This window comes from Tursiops truncatus, chromosome 8, assembly GCF_011762595.2.
Source record: "Tursiops truncatus isolate mTurTru1 chromosome 8, mTurTru1.mat.Y, whole genome shotgun sequence".
In the NCBI taxonomy this organism is placed as follows: Eukaryota; Metazoa; Chordata; class Mammalia; order Artiodactyla; family Delphinidae; genus Tursiops; species Tursiops truncatus.
This window is the reverse complement of record NC_047041.1, coordinates 95,011,023-95,031,265: the sequence shown is the minus strand read 5'-3', so window position 1 is coordinate 95,031,265 and position 20,243 is coordinate 95,011,023. Positions and strand designations below refer to the sequence as shown.

The 20,243-nt window shown below is 40.0% G+C and overlaps 1 protein-coding gene across 5 annotated transcripts in view; it reads left to right on the top strand.

The window, feature by feature from the left end:
* The window catches only part of CKAP5 (cytoskeleton associated protein 5), a 107,084-nt gene that overhangs the window by 2,009 nt on the left and 84,832 nt on the right, over window positions 1-20,243 (top strand). The window contains exon 1 of one of the 5 annotated variants that reach the window (XM_073808872.1): window positions 4,622-4,733. The exons of the other annotated variants lie outside the window; for them this stretch is intronic. The gene's annotated coding sequence lies outside the window, so the exon portion shown is untranslated. Of the gene's footprint in view, window positions 1-4,621; window positions 4,734-20,243 lie in introns of those variants that run through there. 5 annotated transcript variants of the gene reach the window in all.

The window sequence follows — 20,243 nt, the reverse complement described above, 5'->3', positions numbered from 1 at the left end:
TACGCAGCTTGCTCAAAATCATACAACTGATAGAACCTCAGTTTGAACCCAAGTTAGTGTGTCTTCAGGGCCTTTGCTCGTAACCTCTGGTTGTTCTATGTGAAGTAATGAGATCTGTTAGGGAGAATTCAGGATCATTTTCTGGGTAGAATCTCCCCTCACCCCCTCCTTTTTTAAACTTCTGTCACAGACATAATGAAATATGAACCATAGGCATGGTGGGTTTTAGAGGGAAGGTGGAGCAGTTCAAAATACAGTATTTACCATATGGGAGATGGACAGCTGTGACAGTGGGAGGGGGACTAAGTGGGGGCATAAAATTGAGATCTGGATCTCATTATGATTGATGGATTCCTGGTGATCAATGTTGGAGAGGTTTGAGATTTTTTTTTAATTTTAATTAATTTTAAATGCGTATTACCTGTAGAGTTCAGAATATGTTACTTAGCTTTTTTCTGTCAGGGCAGTTGCCTTGACTGCTTGTTTATCTCAAACACATTAAACTTATTCTTTTTTAAAATTAATTAATTTTATTTATTTTTGGCTGTGTTAGGTCTTCGTTGCTGCGCGTGGGCTTTCTCTATTTGTGGTGAACGGGGGGCTACTCTTCGTTGCGGTGTGTGGGCTTCTCATGGCGGTGGCTTCTCTCGTTGTGGAGTACCGGCTCTAGGCATGCAGGCTTCAGTAGTTGTGGCACGTGGGCTCAGTAGTTGTGGCTTGCAGGCTCAGTAGTTGTGGTGCACAGGCTTAGTTGCTCCGTAGCATGTGGGATCTTCCCGGAGTAGGGCTCGAAGCTGTGTACCGTGCATTGGCAGGCAGACTTCCAACCACTGCGCCACCAGGGAAGTCCTAAACTTAATTTCGTTTTGGCCTTTGTGTTTGTTCTCTCTGCCTGGGACTTCCCACCTGCTCTACCCCTACCTCAAGCCTGTCTTTGTATATAGGCTTCACTCAGTTTGCAACTCAAAGGTCATCTCCTTAAAGAGGCGTTTTCTAAGCTCCAATTAGAGTAGCCCTCTTGGTCATGTTTACCTCACTTTCTTTTTTTTTCTTTTTTTTTTAAACTTCATAGCGTTTATTGCTATATGATAGGCCATTTATTGTTTGCTTGTATATTGTCTGATTTCCTCACAGAAATGAAAGCAGAGCAGGGGAGCATAGGTTTTTGGGTTTTTTTTTTTCCATCTGTGAGGTTACCTCAATGACTCAAGCAGTGCTTGGGTCAAATAAGGTGGTCAGAAAATATTTGCTGAACAAAGTTGGCCAAAACTGGCATAGTTTTCTCCATGTAATGAAGTGATAAAGACAATATATAACTAACCAGTTGGCTGTGTTACAGTGTCTTTGGATGTGAGCAATATCTTAGCAGATTAATTTGGAAAGTCTTCAACTAAGAATCATGGAAAAACGATAGCTTTTTGTTTGTGTTGACTGGCAGAGAAGGCAGATCTGGCTTCCTCCTCCCACTTTTTTTCCCCCTATTTTTAAAAACTTTCAAATCTGTAGAAGTTTTTAGGGGTACTGGTCAGGTATAGTGGAATGTTCCTGTATTGGAATTTATCTGATGTTTTTCTCATGATTAGACTGGGGTTATGAGTTTTCGGGTGGAAGATCACAGAGAGAATGCCATATTCATCACATCAACATGATTTGTGACTGTTGATATTGATTTGATCATATGGCTGAAGTAGTGTTTGTCAGGTTTCTTTACTCTTTTCATACTGTGCTCTTTGGAAGGAAGTAATTATGTACAGCTCACTTACGGAGAGAGGAGTGGTGCTCCCTGTACTTGGGGTGGAATATCTACATAACTTATTTGAATTTCTTCTGCATGGGACATTTGTCTCTCTCTCCCCATTTATTAATTTAATTAGTCAAACATTTATATCAGTATGAACTGAAGGATATATTATACTTTGAGTTATAGTCCAGTACTACTTTATTTTGTTGCTGAAATTGTTACACCTTTATCCATTGAGAGTTCTTTCTGTTGACTCCTGTGCCCCTTTAACATTCCCACATCTGTGTGCGTGTGTGTGTGCGCGTGCTGTTTTTATTTAGTTATATTTGAGCACTTCCCTACTTTCTGGCACTATAAGGTGCTCTAGGCTCATCTTGTATATTTTGTGTCACAGTTCTAGAATTAGCCATTTCTCCAAGAAGCCCTGGCACCTTTTACTGGAGAATGGTAATAAAAACCAAGATCTGGGCAGTAAGTGTTCTCATTGCTACTGGGGTGTCATTTTTTGGGGGCCCTCTCAGCTAACAGAACAAAGAAATATAGATGTATGTGCTAACTGGTGTATATAGACATATCTATAGATATTTCTATATGTCACCATCTGTATCTATGTTAAGTTAAATATGAGTTCTTACTGGTATCTCCAAGTCTAATCCATTACCATACAGATCATTCTAGCCTCCTCCCCCTTGTTGATCTGAATTTCCACTTCAACAGTGAGAAACTTGGCTTCCATCATCCATTTACTTAATTGTTCAGTTCCAGTATGCATGTATAGCAATATCTGAATCGTTAATTCACACTCCCATAGGAAACTTTATTAACTAGAAGTACAGTGCTTATATGCAGTTCCTTTTGCCTTTAGTTTTCAGACTCCATTCATTTCTGAAGTTACCTAGGTCAGTTCTTTTTCCCCACCCACTTCAGTGAGGTGGTTTCACACATTTGTAAGATAGTTAGATTCTCTTGTCACAAGTCTGCATTCTTTTATGGGATCCCCAGTCTCCTAAATGACTTTTTTAAATTAGCGTGCATTAAAGTTTACTCTTTATGTGTAAACTTCTGTAGGTTTTGACATTCATAATGTTATTTATCCACCATTACAGTATCGTAAAGAATAGTTTCACTGCCCTAAAAATCTCCTGTAATTCACCTATTCATTCTTTTCTCCCTTGCCCACCCCCTTGCAACCACTGATCTTTTTACTGTCTCCATAGTTTTTTCCTCTTCCAGAATGTAATATAATTGGATCATACACTATGTACCCTTTTCAGACTGGCTTCTTTCACTTAGGAGTATCTATGTAAGGTTCTTCCATGTCTTTTCTTGGCTTGATAGCTCATTTCTTTTTTATTGCTGAATAAGATTTCATTGTATGGATGTACCACAGTTTGTTTATCCATTCACCTAATTGAAGGATATGTAGGTCATTTCTAGTTTTTGACAATTACGAACAAAGCTGCTATAAACATTTTTGTGTGTGTGGACATAAATTTTTAGTTCTACTGGGTAAATACCTACAAGTGTGATTGCTGGATCATATGGTGAGACAATGTTCAGCTTTGTAAGGAACTGCCAAACTCTCTTCAAAAGTGGCTGTACCATTTTGTATTTCCACCAGCAGTGAATGAGGGTTCTTTTTGCTTCACATCTTGTCAGCATTTAGTTTCATCAGTTTTTTTTGGATTTTAGCCATTCTAGTAGGTGTGAGGTATCCCACTTTTCGTTTTTTTCAAGAGAGATTTCCTGAATCTTTTTCAGAAATCTGACTTTTTTTCAGCTAGGTTATTTAGAAAGCTTCTGAGACTTAGGGTTTTTTTTTTTTTTAAGAATTTATTTATTATTTATTTTTGGCTGTGTTGGGTCTTCATTGCTACACGCGGGCTTTCTCTAGTGGCGGCGAGCGGGGGCTCCTCTTCGTTGCAGTGCGCAGGCTTCTCATCGCCGTGGATTCTCTTGTCGCGTAGCACAGGCTCTAGGCACGCGGGCTTTAGTAGTTGTGGCATGCGGGCTCAGTAGTTGTGGCTCATGGGCTCTAGAGTGCTGGCTCAGTAGTTGTGGTGCACGGGCTTAGTTGCTCTGTGGCATGTGAGATCTTCCCAGACCAGGGCTTGAACCCGTGTCCCCTGCATTGGCAGGCAGATTCTTAACCACTGTGCCACCAGGGAAGCCCTCCCACTTTTTTTAAATTTTGTTTTTCAAGACATGACTTTTTTGAAGATAAATAATAGGGGTTTGTTTTTTTTTTGAGAGGAAACTTAAAAAATAACCTTTTTATTTTGTAATAATTTTCAATTTACAGAAAAGTTGCAAAGATATAGAATTCTATATACCTCTCACCCAGTGTCCTCTGTTGTTAACATCTTACATGATACATTTGTCAAAATGAAGAAACCAACATTGATGCATTAGTTTTAACTGAACTCCAGATTTTGTTGGGATAGCTGTAGTTTTCTATTTATATCACCTTTCTGTTTCAGGATCCAGTCCAGGGTAACCTGTTGCCTTTACTTGTCATCCCTCTGAGTCTCCTCTGGTCTTTGACAGTTTCTCAGTCTTTCCTTGTCTTCATGGTCTTGACAATTTTGAGTACTAGTCAGTTATTTTCTGGAATGTTCTTCCTTAGGGTGTGTCTGATTTTTTTTCATTATTAGACAAGGGTTATGTGTTTTTGGAAAGAATGTTACAGAATACTATCATTTCCTATCAGGAAATATGCGATATCCACATGACATCACTGATGATGTTAACCTTGAACACTTGGTTATGGTAGTGTTTGCCAGGTTAAGTAGTAGTACTTTTCCCTTTCTATACTTATTCTTTTTTTTTTTAAGTTTTGTTGTTGTTGTTTACTTATTTATTTTTGGTCACACCATGCAGCATGCAGGATCTTAGTTCCCCAACCAGGAATCAAACCTGTGCCCCCTTCAGTGGAAGCACAGAGTCTTAACCGCTGGACCACCAGGGAAGTCCCTATGCCTGTTCTTTGGAGGTGAGTGACTGAGTCTAGCCCATCCTCAAAGTGGGTGGGGGGCTTAAATTCGACTTCCTGAAAGGAAGAGTATCTACATAGATTATTTGGAAATTTGTAATGAAGATTTGTCTGTTCTCTCCCATTTATTTTTCTGTTTAACCATTTATCTATATCAGTATGAATATCTGTTTTAAAAACTGATTCTTTGTTATTTATTTTTGCTCAAATTGTTGCAGCTTTCAGGTTGGCTCCTCCTGTGTTCCTTTGACATGCTCCTATCCATTTTTTCTTTTTGAGCATTTCCTTTCTGTACAACAAGATGCTCCAGACCCATCTTATATTTTCCCTGTCCCAGCCCTAGAATCAGCTGTGGTTCCTTTTATGGGACAGTGGTATTTAGAAGCCGAGATCTGGATATTAGGTGTGCTTATTGCTAGGGTGTCATTGTTCGTAGGCCCTTTCAGGAAACAGAGGTAGGTATGTATGTATACTAAGTCATTTATATGCATATACATACAGTTGTTTTATATATTTCCATCTGTATTTACATTAAGCTAAACATGAATTCATACAGGTCTCACCAACTTTCAGAGGAAACTTATGTCCCAAACACATGTCCTCTTTGTGGTATGCTTTTTACTGAGGTCTAACTTCTCTCCCAATAACTCTTTTTGTTTAATTTTTAATAAATTTATTTATTTTTGGCTGCGTTGGATCTTTATTGCTGCGTGTGGGCTTTCTCTAGTTGCAGCAAGCAGGGGCTACTCTTCGTTGCGGTGTGTGGGCTTCTCACTGCGGTGGCTTCTCTTGTTGTGGAGCACGGGCTCTAGGCATACGGGATTCAGTAGTTGTGGCTCGCGGGCTCTAGAGCGCAGATTTAGTAGTTGTGGCACACGGGCTCAGTTGCTCCGCAGCATGTGGGGTCTTCCTGGATCAGGGCTTGAACCCGTGTCCCCTTCACTGGCAGGCGGATTCTTAACCACTGCGCCACCAGTGAAGTCCCCCATAACTCTTTTTAAGTACCACAGAAAACATTGTTTTCCCTTACTTGGTAACAGCAATTGTTTATTCCTAGAATATGATCTTTGTTCAGAGATGCATTCAAAGTAAATTCTGACTCAGTTGGAATGGCCAGACATTTTTGGCATAGATACGATGTCAGATATGCCTTGGTGACCTCCTGTCTCTTCAGACATAATTTTTATTATTTTATGAAGAGATTAGAAACTTAATTCTTTGATATCTTGATTATATTTCTTAGAGGTTATTTTTAAATTTTTTAAAAATAAATTTATTTATTTATTTATTTTTGGCTGCACTGGGTCTTCGTTGCTGCACGCAGGTTTTCTCTAGTTGCGGCAAGCGGGGGCTCCTCCTTGCGGTACGCGGGCTTCTCATTGTGATGGCTTCTCTTGTTGCAGAGCACGGGCTCTAGGTGCATGGGCTTCAGTAGTTGTGACACACGGGCTCAGTAGTTGTGGCTCGCGGGCTCTAGAGCTCAGGCTCACTAGTTGTGGCACACAGGCTTAATTGCTCTGTGGCATGTGGGGGTCTTCCCGGACCAGGGATTGAACCCGTGTCCCCTGCATTGGCTCACGGGCCCAGCCGCTCCGCGGCATGTGGGATCTTCCCGGACCAGGGCACGAACCCACCTCCCCTGCATCAGCAGGCGGACTCTCAACCACTGCGCCACCAGGGAAGCCCCTGGCAGGCAATTCTTAACCACTGTGCCACCAGGGAAGTCCCTTAGAGGTTATTAATTAAAGCGACTTAAATTCTTTCTATAAAGATGAGAAAAAAGTTGAGTAGTCTCAAGTATTTCTTGAAATAAAATTCATTCATTTAATGCAGTTGTCTTTTTTCTTTTTTCAAGCATAAGGCTTAAAAGTAGTGTTTTATTTATCTGCAAGTTAAATACCAGGAAATAAACCAAAAAAGTATTTTCTGCAGTCTAAATTTTATTGACTTCCTTCAAGTAGATCCTACTCCCTCTTTATGCACAGTTTCACTCTGCTTGGTTTTCTTTCTTTCTCTTTCTTTCTTTCTTTCTTTCTTTCTTTCTTTCCCTCTCTCTCTCTGTCTCTTTCTCTCTTTCTTTCTCTTTCCTTCCTTCCTTCTTTCCTTCCTTCCTTCCTTCCTTCCTTCCTTCCTTCCTTCCTCCTTCCTTCCTCCTTCCTTCCTTCCTTCCTTCCTTTCATTTTTGGCTGCATTGGGTCTTCGTTGCTGTGCGCAGGCTTTCTCTGGTTGCGGCATGTGGAATTCTCATTGCGGTGGCTTCTCTTGTTGCGGAGCACAGGCTCTAGGCTCGCGGGCTTCAGTAGTTGCAGCACGCAGGCTCATTAGTTGTGGCGCATGGGCTTAGTTGCTCCGCAGCACGTGGGATCTTCCCGGACCAGGGCTCGAACCCATGTCCCCTGCATTGGCAGGCGGATTCTTAACCACTGTGCAACCAGGGAAGTCCCCCTGCTTGGGTCTTTAAATCAAGAGCTAAAATTAGGCAGCACTGCTCTAAGCTAAAGTGTTAGTTTGATCACAAAGTTTGAGGAAGGAAAGCTACAGAACGTAAAACATTAAAATTCAAAAAAGCCATATTGGAGCCATTTGGTTTTGATGCAAGAGTCCCTCATACCTCTTTGGCAGTACATCTTGAGGGTTTTGCTACATTGATTGCTCAAATGGATTATCCTGAAAAGTTTAAATAATTATCAGTCTACTTTGTTTAAGAAGACTGGGAGGCTTATGTATTTTCTTAGATTCATTTTACATGGAAAAAAGTTACATAAAATAATTGATGTTGGGACTTCCCTGGTGGCGCAGTGGTTTAGAGCCTGCCTGTCGATGGAGGGAACGCAGTTTCGTGCCCCGGTCTGGGAAGATCCCATATGACGTGGAGCGGCTGGGCCCGTGAGCCAGGGCCGCTGAGCCTGCGCATCCGGAGCCTGTGCTCCGCAACGGGAGAGGCCACAACAGTGAGAGGCCTGCATATCGCAAAAAAAAAATAATAATAATAATAATTGGTGTTTCAGGGGTAAACCTCTGATACCTGGCAAACTTGGCTGTCTAGAACATCTCTTTCTCTTAATTTGTTTTGCTGTTTTACTTCTTTTATGTATTTTTTTGCAGTGTCTTTTTTAAAATCATTTCATGTCCTTATTCACTTAAAATATGAAGTCTCTCATTTTTAGATTTTAGGAATTTTTTTCAGTACTCTAATTACACACTTTTCTTCTGGTCCTTTTTCTTATGTGATACATTCCTTTTAAAAAAGAAAGTCTCATGAAAAACGCCTAGTCTAGAACTAGCATGAGTTCTTCATTTGGGAGTAAAGACCAGATCCCATATCAGAAATCTCTGGGCAGTAAGGGAAAACAGGTTTTTTATGCTTTAGAGGACTGCCCACTTATTTTGAGCTATGTTTAATATGGGGGATTCCTCCCAACAAAATACGGACAGTCCCCTTGAGTATTATAAAATGACATTTACTTGTTTAACTAGTAGTAAATTTGCTTTCTATAGGATAAAAAGGAATAGATTGCTTATACACCCAATGAAATGGTTTGTTTTAGATCAGAGGAGACTTGCCTTACTTGGTCCCAAGAGCTCTAAGCTAACTTAGGCCTTTCTTGAACCAGAGGACTGAAATGTGGGTTTGGTTAAGTCTGAAGTCTTTCTAAAATCTCTAGATAACTCTGGGATGATGCTTATAAAAATAACACAAGGATAGCCACTGTTTCTTGAGTGCTTGATGTTTCCGTGCCATCTGTTAGTACTACTTCCTTGCATAAAGTCACTGGCTTTGTATGATCTGGCCCTTTTCAGTCTGCCCTTTCTCTCAACTCCTGTTTTGGCCACATGAGTTGCAGTTCTGTTCTTTATCTTGCCTAGCTCTTTCAGGCTTTTCACACACATGCCTGAAACAATCTCTTATTAAATCTAGTCATTATGCCTATGCCTGGCTAATCCATATTAATTTCCTTTAGTTCTCAGCCTAAATATCACTTTCTCAAGGAGACCTTCCCTGACCCTCCAGTCCAGGTTAAGTACCTCTGTTACACCCTCATAGTATTGCCCCTGGGCTACTGTATTTCACTTCCCATACTCAGTAAGTAGATAAGTGCCTAATACAGAATAGTGTCAGATCATGAGATGCTACTCTGTATTAGGTACTTAGCTACATACTAAGTGTACCTGTGGGACAGGGGGATAATATGGGTATTTGCGGGGATTCTTAACAGGTATAAAGCAGAAATCTCATTTTCACTTCAACAGTTCACCATTACAGTTAGTTGAATCACCTTAGGCAAGTTAGTTAACCTCTATGCCTCAGTTTTCTTGTCTGTAAAATGGGGCTAATATCAATCTCAGAGTTATGAGAATTAAATGAGTTAGTATATGTGAAGTGCTTAGAATAGTGCCTGGCACATAATGAATGCTCCAGAAGTGTGTATTAAATAAGGAACCACATGAAGATGGTACTGTTACGACGGATAATGAAACTGAGGCTCAGCTAGTGTGTGACAAAGCAAGCTTTAGAACTCAGATCTAACTCCAGCGCCCAACACGACAATTTAGATTGAATTTAATTTTGACTAGAGTGCTCTGTAATAAGATTTATTACAAGCAACTGTTCTGCCATGACTTTACCAAATGATTCTAAAATTAAAATTTCCCTCTTTTAATGGATTTTATAATCAAAAAATAGGTACTAAAAAAAGTGACAAAAATCTTATAAATTTTTTGAAATCTATTACTTAATAATTTTTCACTTTGAAAGTGGGTTTACTTTAGAATTCCATTAAATATATCATGTTTCCCTTTCACATTTGAAATACGCATTCAACATACAATATTTTATTTATAAACTCAAAGAACACATTTATTGTATATTTAAGACTTCTATGATTTGATGAAATTGTGCTATTTTAGGAATTATGTGTTAGAGGACGAAGCACTCTGCTGGATGCTGGGGTAATAAATAAGATTCAGGGGGCTTCCCTGGTGGTTCAGTGGTGAAGAAGCCTCCTGCCAATGCAGGGGACACGGGTTCGAGCCCTGGTCTGGGAAGATCTCACATGCCATGGAGCAACTAAGCCCATGCGCCACAACTACTGAGCTTGCGCTCTAGAGCCCACGAGCCACAGCTGCTGAGCCCACATGCCACAACTACTGAAGCCCGTGTGCCTAGAGCCCATGCTCCACAATGAAGAGTAGGCCCCTGCTCGCCACAACTAGGGAAAGTCCGTGTGTAGTGACGAAGACAAAATGCAGCCAAAAATAAAAAAATAAATTTATTTAAAAAAAAAAAGATTCACATCTTTCTTTCAAAGGAGATATGGTGTCCAAAAAATGTTAAGGGGAAGAATTGAGGCTTATGGGATGAGTATAGACACATCCATCCTCAAGGTGCCAGGCTGGAATTATAAAGTTTTAGAGCTTTTAAAAGCATTATGATAGAAAATATTGAAACTTGTTGTTTAAAAAAGAAAAAAGAGGGCTTCCCTGGTGGCGCAGTGGTTGAGAGTCCGCCTGCCGATGCAGGGGACACAGGTTCGTGGCTAGGCCCGTGAGCCATGGCCGCTGAGCCTGCATGTCCGGAGTCTGTGCCCTGCAACGGGAGAGGCCACAACAGTGAGAGGCCCGCGTACCGCAAAAAAAAAAGAAAAAGAAAAAAGACATGGCTAGGTATTAAAGTGAGAAGTAAAAATTCTTTAGCTAGTCCCTTTAGCTACTCTTTTAAAGTGGTCATAGTTAAGTTTTCTATGGATCCATCCAGAAAAGTTTTATGTGCTTTCAAACATGTACAATGTTGTATTAGTTTTCTATGACTGCTGAAACAAATGACCACAAATTTGGTGGCTTAAAACAACAGTAATTTATTCTCTCACATTTCTGGAGTCCAGAGCCCAAAATTTAGGGTGAGTAGGAGTTTAGGATTAAAATATACACACTACTGTATATATAAAAGAGATAACCAACAAGGACCTACTGCACAGGGAACTACACTCAGTATCTTGTAATAACCTATAATGGAAAAGAATCTTAAAATACACACATATGTGTGTGTGTGTGTGTGTGTGTGTATGTATGTATATCTGAATCACTTTGCTGCACGCCTGAAACTACCACAACATTGTAAATCAACAATATTTCAATAAGAATTTTTTAAAAAATTTAGGGTGAGTCTTACTGGAGGCTAATATTGAGGCAAAGCCATACTTCTCCAGAGGCCCTGGGGAAGCACTGCTTCCTTGCCTCTTCAGCTTCTGGCGTCTCTTGGTATCCCTTGGCTTGTGTTGCATCACTCCAGCCTCTTCTGATCTTGCTCTTCTCCATCTTCACATCGCCTTCTTGTCTGTGTGTGTCAGATTTCCCTCTGTTACCCTCTCATAAGGGTACATGTGATTGCATTCAGGCTCACCCAGATAATCCAGGATGATCTCCCCATCTCAATATCCTTAATTTAATCACATCTGCAAAGACCCTTTTTCCACATAAAACATTTAAAGTTTTTAGGGATTACAGCCCAATATCTTTGGGGGTCATTATCAGCCTACCACCAGTGTGTATGACCCTCTTTTTTATTTTTACTAAACACAAAAAAAGGAATTAGACTTCATAGGCTATCTCCAAATTTCTTTTTAAAACTTAATAATAGATTTCTTCCGCATCAGTATTTAAATATCTTCTTTAGTCTTCTTTGTCTTTTTTTTCTTTAAATACCTATAGAGCATTTTATTGAATAGACAAGTATCTCACTTTTTTTTTAATTGCAGCTTAAAAAAAAAGCATGTAACAAAATAATTACCATCATAATCATTTTAAATTAACTACATTCACATTGTGGTGAAACACATCTCAAAACCTTTTTCGTCTTGCAAATCTGATACACTGTACCCATTAAACAACTTTCCTTTTCCTCCTTCCCCCAGCCCCTAATAACCACCATTCTACTTTCTGTTGCTAATTTAATAGTTTGGATACCTCATGTAAGTGGAATCATATAATATTTGTCTTTTTGTGACTTGCTTATTTCACTTAGCATGATATCCTCAAAGTTTATCCATATTGTAGCATGTAACCGGATTTCCTTCCTTTTTAAGACTACTATTCCATTGTATGTATTTACCACATTTTGCTTATCCATTCATTCATTTTTCTGTGGACATTTGGGTTACTTCTACTACTTTGAACATGGATGTACAAATCTGAGCCCCAGCTTTCAATTCTTTTGGATATATATATACACACACTCATACATACACTTAGAAGTGGAATTGCTGGATCATATGGTAATATGGTATTCTATTTTTACTTTTTTTGAGGTTACTCCATACTGTTTTTGAGGTTACTCCACACTGTTTTCCATAGCAGTTGCACCATTTTACAATCCCACCAACAGTGTACAAGTGTTGCAGTTTCTCTACATTCTTGCCAACGTTTGTTATTTTCTGTTTTTTTTTTAAATTGGTTTGTTTATTTGATAGTAACCATTCTAATGGGTGTGAGGGATATCTCATTGTGGTTTTGACTTGTGTTTCTCTGATGATTAGTGATGTTGAGCATCTTTTCCTATGATCGTTGGCCATTTGTATATCATCTTTGTAGAAACGTCTATTCAAGTCTTTTGCCCATTTTTAATTGGGTTATTTGGAGTTTTGTTGTTATGGGAGTTCTTTTTTTTAACATCTTTATTGGAGTATAATTGTTTTACATGTTGTGTTAGTTTCTGCTGTATAACAAAGTGAATCAACTATATGCATACGTATATCCCCATATCCCCTCCCTCTTGTGTCTCCTTCCCACCCTCCTTATCCCACCCCTCTAGGTGGTCGCAAAGCACCGAGCTGATCTCCCTGTGCCATGCAGCTGCTTCCCTCTAGCTATCTATTTTACATTTGGTAGTGTGTATATGTCAGTGCTACGCTCTCACTTTGTCCCAGCTTACCCTTCCCCCTCCCCATGTCCTCAAGTCCGTTCTCTACGTTTGTGTCTTTATTCCTGTCCTGCCCCTAGGTTCATCAGACCATTTTTCTTTTACGATTCTATATATATGTGTTAGCATACGGTATTTGTTTTTCTCTTTCTGACTTAACTTCACTCTGTATGATGGACTCTAGGTCCATCCACCTCACTACAAATAACAATTTCGTTTCTTTTTATGGCTGAGTAATATTCCATTGTATATATGTGCCACGTCTCCCCCCCTCAATTTATTTATTTATTTTTGGCTGTGTTGGGTCTTCGTTTCTGTGTGTGGGCTTTCTCCAGTTGCGGTGAGCGGGGGCCACTCTTCATCGCAGTGCGCGGGCCAATCTTCATGATGGTGCGCGGGCCTTTCACTGTCAGCCTCTCCCATTGTGGAGCACAGGCTTCAGACGCGGAGGCTCAGTAGTTGTGGCTCACGGGCTTAGTTGCTCCACGGCATGTGGGATCTTCCCAGACCAGGGCTCGAACCCGTGTCCCCTGCATTAGCAGGCAGATTCTTAACCACTGTGCCACCAGGGAAGCCCTGCCACATCTTCTTTATCCATTCATCTGTCGATGGACATTTAGGTTGCTTCCATGTTCTGGCTATTGTAAATAATGCTGCAGTGAACATTGTGGTACATGACTCTTTTTGAATTATGGGTTTCTCAGGGTATTTGCCCAGTAGTGGGTTTGCTGGGTCATATGGTAGTTCTATTTTTAGTTTTTTAAGGAACCTCCATACTGTTCTCTGTAGAGGCTGTATCAATTTACATTCCCACCAACAGTGCGGGAGGGTTCTGTTGTGGGAGTTCTTGATATTCTCTGGATATTAACCCCTTATCAGATAAATGATTTATAAATATTTTCTTCCCTTCTGTAGGTTATCTTTTCACTCTGTTTATTGTGTCCTTTGATACACAAAAGTTTTTAAGTTTGATATAGTCCCCATTGTCCTATTAATTTTTATGTATGGTGTAAGGTAAACATCCAACTTCATTCTTTTGCATGTAGCTATCCAGTTTTTCCAGTCACCATTTGTTGAAGAGACCATCCTTTCCCCTTTGAATGGTCTTGGCACCCTTGTCATAGATCATTTTACCCTAAACGCAAGGGATTATTTTTGGGTTCTCTATTCTGTTCCATTGGTCTGTTTGTCTTTATGCCACTACCACACTGTTTTGATCATTGTGGCTTTTTAATGTGTTTTGGAATCAAGAAGAGAGCCCTGCAACATTTTTTTTTCAAAAGTGTTCTGACTATTCAGGGTCCTTTGAGATTCCATATGAATTTTAGGATTAATTTTTCTATTTCTACAAAAAAAATGCTGTTGGAATTTTGAGAGAGATTGTGTTGAATCTATAGATTATTTTCTGATATATGGAATCTTAATAATACTAAGTCTTCCAGTCCATGGGTATGGGATGTCTTTTCATTTATTTGTGTCTTCTTTAATTTCTTTCAGCATTGTTCTGTAGTTTTCAGTGTACAAGTCTTTCATCTCCTTGGTTAGATTTATTCCCAAATATTTTGTTCTTTTCAATGCTATTGTAAGTGGAGTTGTTTAAACTAACACAACTTTGTAAATGAACTATACTCCAATAAAAAATTTTTTTAAGTTTATTTTAGTATATGTAAGTTATACCTCAGTAAACCTGACTTAAAAGTTCTTAGATTGGGGAACCTCTTCTCCCTCTGATCCTCAGTTAACACTACTTCTGACAGCTGAGAACACAGGTAACTAGGAGCAGTCGGGGGAGGGGGGGGACGCTGCTATACGTTTTCATTTTAGTTTTAAAAGGAATGTAACAGAAAAGGCAGACAGTATTTGTTGAGCGTTATGTATTTTATTTACCAAATACTTAATGTATAGCAATTAATTCTAGGCACTTTACAAATATAATAAACTTAACTCATTTAATTCTCCTAATAACCCAATAAGGTGAAAAAATTCCTCATTTTACAAATAGAAAACAGAAGCACAGAGAGGTAGGAGTTGTCTAAAACCACACAGCTAATAAACGGCACAACCAGATTCGAACTAAGCATTCTGGCCCCAGAGTCCATGCTCTTAATCTCTAACTTGGCCTCTTTCCTTCACTGAATATGATCTAATAAGGAATTCCAGTTAATGCTTAAAACTTCTTTCCCCCTTGCTCTGGCTATGTGTACAATAAATATTTTTCTTATCTCTGCTTGATTTGTTGCAGGAAAAACATTACAATGAAGAAGGATTTTTTAAAAGCACAAGAAATGCCACCTTTCTAATATATGAATTATCATTTTCCCATGTTTTCTTCCATATATAATATTTGCTAAATCATTTCCTAAACAGTTTCAACTTTGCCCTGTTAAGGAGAATACTTCTATCTGGTAATTTGTTGAATTATGAAGGTTTTACATGTCCAGTTGAGTCTCTTCATGGTATAGTAAAGAAAAGGATACAGTAACCAAAATAAGATGGGCTGTGTTTGGGCTGTGATATTTGGTAAGATATCTAAGTATTAGTTAGGAATATTTATATAAAATGTCTTTGCTTTGGGGCAAAAGATATAAATCTGATTGTACTGAGCTGTACAGTAAATGGATTTTTTTCTCTCTAAATTCTTAATTCACTAATAAACACAGCACTGGGTATTATCCATTTGTGTGTGTGCATGCGCACATATACTCACTGCAGTATGCTTATTGAAGTTATCTGGACTCCTGTGTCAAAATAAGTGTTGGTCATACCTTTTGTGTTAATTATTTATTGAGTATTCATTTGGTATCACACAGAAAAAAGATGAGTGAGCTACATTCCAACCCTTGCCCTTGAGGTGCTCACAATCTAATGGGAAGGCTGATCTACAAACTGTTACTCTCAGAGCAGTGTGATAAGCTTGATACAGACAGAATGAAAGAAGGTCTTAATTACTTAATTCAAAAGTATCATTCACAGTTAAATGCACTTTAAAATGAGATTTTTTTGGCAGTTCAAAATCAGACTATTCTAATCTGAATCAGTATCTCTTCATGATAACCTTAGCCTAGAATTTTCTAAGACTTTCAGAATAAGGGTAATCTGGGTCTGCTCCATATTAGAGCAGTCTTTGGGCCTGTTCTTTGGAATCTAAATTTCCTCTTGAACCCCTTTTTGGGATAGAAGATGTTAGGGCACTTGTAAATGGTCTTTAGCTTTACTAAATTGATTCCCATAGAGGTTTGGTGGTGGCTTACAGTTTTAATAAGGTATGTTTATTCATCAAGATTAGATGAAGGTAACACCAGCTTAATAACCACATAAATTTCTTTCCTGACAGTTATAAAGGAGACACAGAATGCATAAAAACCGTATAATCTGAGATTGAGGAAAAATTCCTCCTATGAAAAGAAATTTAAAATTCATTAATGACCTGTGGAGACCTCAGAGACCATTACTTAACTCCCTGAGATATTAATCCAGTTTCTCCTACAATTTTTCACAAGAACTCTTCATATTACATTAGATGACTGCACATCACAATTGTATTTGCACGCAAGATTTCTTTATCTACATAGACTTGTAGTGAATTCTTGGCCAATGTTTCAAAGATCACATTTTACTCACAAGAAGGAGAATGTTATTTTTCTATTTTGCCCCCTACTTCCGTCTTCTATCGTTGTCTAGGATTCCTCATGTTGTACAGAAGAGAAAGAAGTCACTGAGAGGGTGAGGTGAAGCAGTGCAGGCTGTCAGAATTCTTTTCTGTGCCTTTGAGTTGCCATTTGAAAAACACTAACCGCTGAAGTTAATGGAAGAAGCCACTTACATAATGGGGGCTATATGTTTACCCTGATGCTTTGACTGTTTCCTGCAGCAACTTTTTTCGCCCCTGGAGGAGGAATTAGGATTGTGATAGTAAGAACAGGTCACCTCCTTTGTTTCTGGAACATTATCTGTGTTGCCACAAAAAAAGAGGTCCCCACCCAGCTGCGGTGGAGTTTCCCTAGCTGGGCCTCCATTCACCTCTTGCCTTGGAAGCCCTCTGGGCTGGAAGGAGCGCCCTGGGTCCTGCAGACCTCTGAGCAAAGGCACGCTGCGGCCCCTTTAAGCCGTCAGTGTGTGCTGGGGCGGGGGCGAGGTGGGGCGGGCACTCTGACAGTGAGCTCTGGGCCCCGCCCCCGAGGAGGCGTTTCTCAGCGGCCTCGGCACCAATGCCACCACCGCCCCCGCCCGTCCGGTATTCCTGCAGATTCTGCCTCGGACCGTAGGGCCCCGACCTCTCCCTGCCTGGGGAGCGTAAGTGTCAAACTGCGGGCTAGGGTCAAGCATCCCGTGCCCATGCCGGAAGTCCTGGTGGACTGTACAGGGGACTTTCCTGGCCTATCAGAGGCTAAGGCGGCGAAAGAGCGTAAACAATGCCGGCTGCAGTGAGCTGAAGCCTGGGGCATCTGCTCTACTTCTGGGTGGTGACAGCGGCCCTAGGGTGCTGGTCTGGATATGCAGTGGTTGAGCGGTGCCCAGAACCTAGCTTTGCCCCAGCCTGGTTCCTACTTGGAGTGAGGCGAGGATTGCTTTTACCCTGTATAATCCAACTAAGCTAGATGGGTGGAGCTGGATCTAGTGCCCTGGGCCTTGGGTCCTTAGCCTGGCATTTGGAGACCTGGGTAGCTTTGGGATGAGTAAGCATTAGATTTTCAGCTACCTTGGTACAATTGAGCAGTAACTCTGAAAGTTGACCTAATTCACAGCCGGGTTTAGCTCTGTGTCTCCCCAGAGGCCTGTGTTACTAGAGTCCCCCTTTTGAAGACACTGACGGTGATCATCTATTAGGGAGAGTCAGTTAACCCTCTTTCCCACTGATACGAATAGCACCGTGTGAAAGAGTCAGCTCTTTACCCCTCTCTGAAGGAACTGGTGGGAGGCCACCATCCCAGGACTAGTACAGTAAGCCCACCCAAGTTTGTTGAGATAACCTACTAGAGGAGCAGTTCGCATTTCTGGCCCCCTGATAATGCAGAATACTACAAGAGGATAACACTTGTCGTTGTTAATGAGAATTACCTGGAGGTAGTGAGATTTTTTTAAATTAGAGGGAAAGGCTTGTCATTTTTGTTACTGGCTACTTAAGTGATGAGATTTTGTCTCGCTTAGCCAAGTAATAAAATTTAAAGTTTTCTGTGACAGTTACATAATTGCTATGCTTCTTTAATCCAGTTGGCCTTCTTAGACATAGATTGAGTAAAGATTTCTGGGCATGTATGTGTATTTTGTCTTATCCTTGTTTTCTAATTTCCTTTTTTGAGCAAATTTACATCATTCTTTATTGGTCGTTCAAAGGGTTTGCTTTTTCTTTTTTCTTTTTTTTTTTTTTTGCGGTACGCGGGCCTGTCACTGCTGTGGCCTCTCCCGCCGCGGAGCACAGGCTTCGGATGCACAGGCCCAGCGGCCATGGCTCACGGGCCCAGCCTCTCCGCGGCATGCGGGATCCTCCCGGACCGGAGCACGAACCCGTGTTCCCTGCATCGGCAGGCGGACTCTAAACCACTGCGCCACCAGGGAAGCCCAGGGTTTGCTTTTTGAGTGGGCAGAATTTTTCCTCAAACTTCCCTCAGACTCATTCTGTGCTTCTGCAGTAGCATTTCCTTAGCCAGAAGTGAGAGTCCAGGAATGGTAGCATTTCCTTAGCCAGAAGTGAGAGTCCAGGAATGGTAATCAGATCTAGATCTCTTATGTTGTGATAGTGAAGAGCTTTTGAAGGTCAAGAGCTTGAGAATTAGCCATAAAATAGTTTTACTGTCATAGCTTCTTCTTCTTTTAGCTTTAGAAAGCTAAAACAGTATGTTTAGTAGCTGTATAACTATTTTTATAAGATGTCGTGGTACAGGAATTTAAAGTAAAAGGACACTACACATGGACCCTTGAGTGATGGGGAAGAGTGGTGGGTGGACTGAGAGATAGGAGACAAAGGTTCTAGCCCAACTCTAACATTACTGATGACTTAATCTCCCTGTGCCTTACTTTTAGCTGGTTGATGAATGAGAAAATGCATAGATTGCAGGGGTCTATATGTTAATGATAGTACATTATGCACACTTAAATATTGAACACTAAACTGAAATTTATTCTGAGTTCAGAGTTTACTCCAAGTTGTGTCTTTATGTATGTCTTTGGGAACATTTCTTAACCTTTGGTCTAAAAATAAATAATTACATCTAAACCTTCTTCAGCAGTAGTGTGGACTTTATGGTACTTGAGCTCTTTGGAAGACATTTTAGATACAGCCGTGGTATAAAATGATAATATTTCCGTGGAACAGATATATTTTAGCTGACTCCCTTGCCTTTTCCTCTGTTTTAGGCTAGGGTAAAACCTCCTGAGAGTGCCGAATAATTTGAAATTTCTGAGTATTTGTAGTATTGACTAGACTGAACCATAGCAAGCATCATATATAGGTCAAATTAATTTTATTAATGCTTCTCTTTGTTGGCAATTTTATTTACTCTTAAAGCATCAAACCTTGCTATGTAATGAAGACTTGGTTTCATACATCTATGTTTATAGAATGTTGATATGTTTATAAAATCCAGAACCCTCTGTTCATTCCTGGTCCCACATTTCCAGCCACTTGAAGATCATATTTCTCAAGTCTAAAACCAAACTCATCATATTCTTAACCTCTCCTCCACTCCCCCAAAACAAACAACTCAGAACTTTCTTCTGAGATTTTTCTGTCATTAGCACCACTGTTCTCCAAGTCATGTAGACTGGAGCCTCCTACTAGGTCTCCTACATCCTTAGTTGCTAAGGCTTATTGATTCTGCTTCTTTAATGTAATTCCCTTCAGTCTCCTCTGCTCATCCTTTCCATTCCTAGGAGTCTGGCTTCTATTTATCTTTGTCCTCGAGTACTGCAGTAATTTCCTATCAGGACTCTACTTTCTCTCCCTTCCAATTTATTCTGCATAGATTTATCTTTCTAAAGTAATTAGGATCATGTCATTGCCCTGCTTCAGGTCATCAGCATCCTCTGCTGTTTAGCTTAATATTCAAGATTATACATGATTTGACCCTAGTCTGTCTTTCTGGTCTTATACTTAATAAATGGAGCCATTTAGTGTTCCCTAAACATGCTTAGTACTTTTCTACTTCCAAGACTTTGCCTTTCTTGTTTTCTCAGCCTAAAATATCTCTTCTCCACTCCTGGTTTTGTTTTTGTTTTTATTTTTTTAAATCTACCTATCATTTATCACTGAGCTCAGATGTCATCCTTTCTATGAGATTTTTCACTGACCATCCCTTGCTCACTGGCGGTTGATCCTGTCTTTGAACTCCCTTAACCCTTATTTGTCTCTTGCTTAGGGCACTTTCCACACATAATACATTTTGTATTATGGTTATTTGTTTAGACATCTACTTTTACTCCTGTGAACTCCTTGAGTCATGGTTTACCCATAGGGAAATTCATCAAATGAATGCTTTAGGTAAAATTGGAATGGAGTAACTCCTTAGTGTTAGATCCTATTATTTTACACCCAGCCCATTCACATGTAAAATGATCGGCAACTTTAACAAATCACTCTTATCTCCTAAGGACTTCTG